Source organism: Phoca vitulina, unplaced genomic scaffold (assembly GCF_004348235.1).
Source record: "Phoca vitulina isolate PV1807 unplaced genomic scaffold, GSC_HSeal_1.0 scaffold1, whole genome shotgun sequence".
Taxonomy (NCBI): domain Eukaryota; kingdom Metazoa; phylum Chordata; class Mammalia; order Carnivora; family Phocidae; genus Phoca; species Phoca vitulina.
Window position 1 is genome coordinate 87,897,561 of NW_022589704.1, and position 6,578 is coordinate 87,904,138.

The following is a 6,578-nucleotide window of genomic DNA, read 5'->3' on the forward strand; positions in this document are numbered from 1 at the left end:
TGATATTCACTGTGGGTTTTTCAGAGATGGCTTTTATGATATTGAGGTCATACCCTCTATCCCTATACTCTGAAGACTTTTGATCAAGAAAGGATGCTGTCCTTTTCAAATGCTTTTTCTGCATATATTGAGAGGATCATATGGTTCTTGTTCTTTCTTTTATTAATGTATTGTATCACATTGATTGATTTGTGGATGTTGAACCAACCTTGCAGCCTGGGGATAAATCCCACTTGGTCGTGGTGAATAATCCTTTTAATGTACTGTTGGATCCTATTGGCTAGTATTGAGAATTTTTGCATCCATGTTCATCAAGGATATTGGTCTGTAATTCTCCTTTTTGATGGGGTCTTTGTCTGGTTTTGGGATCAAGGTAATGGTGGCCTCATAAAATGAGTTTGGAAGTTTCCCTTCCATTTCTATTTTTTGGAACAGTTTCAGAAGAATAGGTATTAATTCTTCTTTAAATGTTTTGTAGAATTCCCCTGGGAAGCCATCTGGCCCTAGGCTTTTGTTTGTTGGGAGATTTTTGATGACTGCTTCAATTTCCTTAGTGGTTATAGGTCTGTTCAGGTGTTCTATTTCTTCCTGGTTCAGTTTTGGTAGTTGATACATCTCTAGGAATGCATCCATTTCTTCCAGATTATCTAATTTGCTGGCATATCATTGCTCAAAATATGTTCTTATAATTGTTTGTATTTCTTTGGTGTTGGTTGTGATCTCTCCTGTTTCATTCATGATTTTATTTATTTGGGTCATTTCTCTTTTCTTTTTGAGAAGTCTGGCCAGGGATTTATCAATCTGGTTAATTCTTTCAAAGAACCAGCTCCTAGTTTCGTTGATCTGTTCTAATGTTCTTTTGGTTTCTATTTCATTGATTTCTGCTCTGATCTTTCTTATTTCTCTTCTCCTGCTGGGTTTATGCTTTATTTGCTGTTCTTTCTCCAGCTCCTTTAGCTGTAGGGTTAGGTTGTGTATTGGAGACCTTTCTTGTTTCTTGAGAAAGGCTTGTATTGTTATATACTTTCTTCTTAGAGCTGCCTTTGCTGCAAACCAAAGACTTTGAACAGTGTGTTTTCATTTTCATTGGTTTCCATGAATTTTTTTAATTCTTCTTTAATTTCCTGGTTGACCCATTCATTGTTTAGTAGGATGCTCTTTAGCCTCCATGGTTTTGAGTTCTTTCCAACTTTCCTCTTGTGATTGAGTTCTAATTTCAAAGCATTGTGGTCTGAAAATAGGCAGGGAATGATCCCAATCTTTTGGTACTGGTTGAGACCTGATTTGTGACCTAGGATGTGATCTATTCAGGAGAATGTTCCATGGGCACTAGAGAAGAATGTGTATTCTGTTGCTTTGGGATAGAATGTTCTGAATATATCTGTGAAGTCCATTTGGTCCAGTGTGTCATTTAAAGTCTTTATTTCCTTGTTGATCTTTTGCTTAGATGATCTGTCCATTTCAGTGAGGGGGTTGTTAAAGTCCCCCACTATTATTGTATTGTTGTTGATGTGTTTCTTTGCTTTTGTTATTAATTGCCTTATATAATTGGCTGCTCCCATGTTAGGGGCATAGATATTTACAATTGTTAGATCTTCTTGTTGGATAGACCCTTTAAGTATGATACAGTGTCCTTCCTCACCTCTTATTATAGTCTTTGGTTTAAAATCTAATTTGTCTAATATAAGGATTGCCACTCCAGCTTTCTTTTGGTGTCCATTAGCATCGTAAATGGTTTTCCATCCCCTCACTTTCAATCTGCGGGAGTCTTTGGGTCTAAAATGAGTCTCTTGCAGACAGCATATCAATGGGTCTTGTTTTTTAATCCAATCTGATATCTTGTGTCTTTTGATTGGGGCATTTAGCCCATTTACATTCAGGATAACTATGGAAAGACATGAATTTAGTGCCATTGTATTGCCTCTAAGGTTCCTGTCACTGTATTCTGTGTTCCTTTCTGGTCTATGTTACTTTTAGGCTCTCTCTTTGCTTAGAGGACCCGTTTCAATATTTCTTGTAGGGCTGGTTTTGTGTTTGCAAATTCTTTTAGTTTTTGTTTGTCCTGGAAGCTTTTTATCTCTCCTTCTATTTTCAATGACAGCCTAGCTGGATATAGTACTCTTGGCTGCATATTTTTCTCATTTAGTCCTCTGAATATATCATGCCAGTCCTTCTGGCTTGCCAGGTCTCTGTGAATAGGTCTGTTGCCAATCTAATGTTTCTACCATTGTAGGTTACAGATCTCTTGTCCTGAGCTGCTTTCAGCATTTTCTTTTTGTCTCTGAGACTCGTAAGTTTTACTATTAGATGTCAGGGTGTTGACCTATTTTTATTGATTTTGAGGTAGGTTCTCTGTGCCTCTTGGATTTTGATGCCTGTTTCCTTCCCAAATTAGGGAAGTTCTCTGCTATAATGTGCTCCAATATACCTTCTGCCCGTCTCTGTCTTTCTTCTTCTTCTGTATCCCAATTATTCTAATATTGTTTTGTCTTATGGTATCACTTATCTCTCCAATTCTACCCTTGTGATCCAGTAGTTGTTTATCTCTCTTTTTCTCAGCTTCTTTATTTTCCATTCTTTGGTCTTCTATATCACTAATTTCTCTTCTGCCTCATTTATCCTAGCAGTTACAGCCTCCATTTTTTATTGCACCTCATTAATAGCCTTTTTGTTTTCGACTTGGTTAGATTTTAGTTCTTTTATTTCTCCAGAAAGGGTTTCTCTAATATCGTCCATGCTTTTTTCAAGCCCAGCTAGTAACTTTAAAATTGTCATTCTGAACTCCAGTTCCGACATCTTACTAATGTCCGTATTGATTAGGTCCCTGGCTTTCAGTACTGCCTCTTGTTCTTTTTTTTTTGAGGTGATTTTTTTCTGTCTTGTCATTTTGTCCAGAGGAGAATAGATGAATGAGAGAACAAAATGCTAACAGGGTAACAACATCCCTAGAAAAATATACACTAAACAAATCAGAAGAGACCTGAAACTGGGGGAAAAGAAAGGGAAAGAAACAAAAAAGAAATAGAAAAAGAAAAAGATAAAAAAAAAAACAAAACTAACAAACAAACAAAAAAAACAGAGCCTGATCAAATATGATCAGGCTTGTGCATAGATCAGTGCCACACACTAGATTTTGGGTGTATTTTGGTCTGTTGGAAGAAAGTGCCTCCCAAAATTTTAAAGAAAGAAAAGCCTACATATGTACAAAAATAAGGGTAAATACAATGAAGGGATGGAATATGAGTGTAAAGATGAAAATTATAGAAGATTTTATAAAAGGAATTGATAAGAAGTTGGTTGAAAAAGGAAAGAAGAGGATTTAAAAAAAAAAAAAAGGGAGAGAATGTGATTAGGCAGGAGATTAGAACAAAGCCATACAGTAGAGATTTAGGATATATTTTGGTCAGTTAGAGGAAACTGTACCCCAAAATTTTAAAAAGAGAACAACTTATATTTATATACCAAAAATAAGGTTAACTACTATGAAGGGATAGAATGTGACTCTTCCAGAAAATGGTCGCTTTTCTGTTCAGAGAGTTGCTGCTATTCTTTTCTTCAATCTCCTGTTGAGTTTGTAGGTGTTCAGAATGGGTTGATCCCTATCTAGCTGAATTCCTGGGACCAGATGAAATTTAGGTCTCCTACTCCTCCGCCATCTTGTTCCTCCCTGACAACATTACATTTTAATCTAACACAGGCCTTTGCATGCCTCTCTTGGTGCTAGACCAGACCTTATAACCCAGTTCAGGCCAGGTTTCTAAGAGCAGAAGTGATACAAAGTCTATTTTACTTTTTCTTTACAGAAGTTTTTTTATTTGTTTTAGAGAAAAGCCTCTGAAAATTTTAAAACAATAATTTTAGCCATATAAAGTTATGGTTAGAAAACAGCTGACCACTTTGAGTTAAAAAAATCAGTTTTCATTTCAAAAAATATAAAAATACATATGTTATTACACTGCAAAATAACTGATAACAAAATCAAATTCATTTTTTGGCATCATAATTTAATTAGATTGTGAGTTAATTATAATCTCTATTTTCTTATTTAGTTGTCTTGGTAGTATATTAACTCTAAGTTTTACTTTAGATCAAGTCCTAATATTTTTTTTAGGTAAAGAAACAGACTGTCACGCTATTGTAATAACTTTATTACATCCAGTCAATGCATTTGATGCATCAAGGGTGACAACATCTACCCACAAAATATTTTACTTAAATTTTAAGAAAACTACACCAAAAAGAAGTTAATTCTATGGTGATAATTAAAGCATATAGCCAAATATGTTCTTGTAAGCCTTGAAGAGAGTATAAAGGATGTAGGTTGGAGAATAACTTGGTATTTTAATCAACATCTTTCTAAAGTAAATTCAGGTGACTAAATAACAATTCTGATTATAAACTTTTATCAAATCCATTAATGTCATCTTAGCTGTACTTGTATATCACTGGGCACTTCCATTAAAGGTAAAGAATGATTCTCACAATGACCTTACTTTTGTATGTGTATGTGTGTTAAAGTGCACGTATATGAGACAGAGAACAGGAGAGTCACAACTTTATATGACTGTGAACAAGTCAGAACCTTCCATGCTTGTCACTTTGGAGTTCCAAAAATCAAGTGGCACACCAAATATTACTTTGACCATGATAAGTAATTTGGTTTTTCAAGCATCTACTCTGTGTAGGATACTGTTTTGTGATGTTCAAGAGGATAAAATAATGTCTGAAATTTCAACAAGCTCTCTAACATCCACCTATCCAATTTGTTTTATCCAAGATAAAATTAAATACCTGGGAATTATATCATTTAAAGGATGTCATATTTATTCTCATTTTTTACATCCATTTCTTCTAAAACCTGAGACACAATCACTGTAATATCCTTGAGGTGAACAAATCTTCCTTGTTTGAGAATGAATTTCCTTTTTGAAATGGCCAAAAAGAACCCAATTTGGATGCCATCCTGGTGAATAATGTGCCTGATCAAACTAGCTGATACAATTTTTGGTCAGAAACAAGATATCACTCTAAAGAAATGAATTTATTTTTGTGACTGGGAAGGTAGGTAAGGCAAATTTAAAATAGTTTTGAATAATATAAGCTCATGAAAAAATATGCACCCCAGTCAGTGATTAGAAAAGAACATCAGGATTTTGGGTATGGAAGCTAATGATTTAGAGGTTTCTGTTACAGTCTGTCCTTTTCCCTTACAATCCTGACTCATTTCATTCTTATATAATATGCCCTTTATATTATAAATACCCAAAGCATGGAAACAATACTGACTTCATTTTCTGCAAAGTATTTACCCTATACTGTCTTGAGACCCAAATAACCTGATTTAATTCCAATTAGCAATTAAATAATTGAATTCTAACTATATCAAATGAGCTCTAGATACTAAAAAATTGCACAATGGATGTATAATTTAGCCACACCAATTAGGATGGTGTGATTATATTACTAACTTCATACAATCCTCTTCTAGAAAGAAGGTTAAGCTAGAAAATACTGAACAGTAATTCAGATGATATTTGATAGAGAATTAGGAACCTAAATTAAATGTTAAAAAAGAAAAGGATATAGCTTAGTGTTCAAATAAAACCCTTTAAAGTTCAAAACTTTTAATTACTCAGAGACAGAAATTTAATTCAGTAAATAGAAATAGCAATTTATCTTCAGATGCTGTGCTAGTGTGTTATATTACTTGGTGTGGTGGATTAAAAATGAAATGTGACTGGCATTCTACCTGATAATTGGAACTATTTCTTGTCTTTTGTTATAACTCGCCAAGCAATCACTGGAATCCATTTAAAAAATTAAGAAGTTCAAGAATTTTTTTAAAGAGTCCAAGCCCTCATAAACACACAAGACCAAAGACCTGCCCAGAATTTTTCTTTCTTTTTTCCGTTTATATTTATTACCACTGAATTATTTTAAATGGATTGATTGTATATTAACTTCATTTACCTCAAGCCTCACATATTTTAATAACTTGGCTACTCAGAGAAACTCAGAGCATATGACTACAATTAATGAGGCATATATAAAAGTTGCATTTTTTTTCGGTGATATAGAAATCTTCACATTTATTTTCATTTCTCATTTATTATTGTTTTAATGACACTGATTTGGAACAATGTAAGATTCTGTATAGATGAAACAAAATATTTGTATAAGAAATATAAGAAAAAATATTGAATCACTTTTATTCTACTTGGTACTTTGTTTAGAAAATATTAAGTATTAAACTGATAAGAACAGAGACTACACTTGATCTTAGCCAAAAGGCCGAGAAGCAATTAGAAAATATCAAGTATCCACTTGTAATTAAATATTATCTGATTGTTAAATCTCTCATCCACTGAAAATAGGTTAATAGAGCAACTCCGGCCTCTTGGATACTGTTGGTAGAACCAGTCTTTTTTTTTTAAGATTTTATTTATTTGTCAGAGAGAGAGACAGAGAGAGAGCATAACTGGGGGGAGTGACAGGCAGAGGAAGAAGCAGGCTCCCCGCTGAGAAAGGAGCCTGATGTGGGACTCCATTGCAGGACCCTGGGATCATGACCTGAGCCG

General features: G+C 34.1%; 1 pseudogene; it reads right to left on the minus strand.

The window, feature by feature from the left end:
* Nucleotides 1-6,192: 6,192 nt before the first annotated feature.
* LOC116638274 lies at nucleotides 6,193-6,303 on the minus strand (annotated as a pseudogene).
* Between the last annotated feature and the right edge of the window lie 275 nt (nucleotides 6,304-6,578).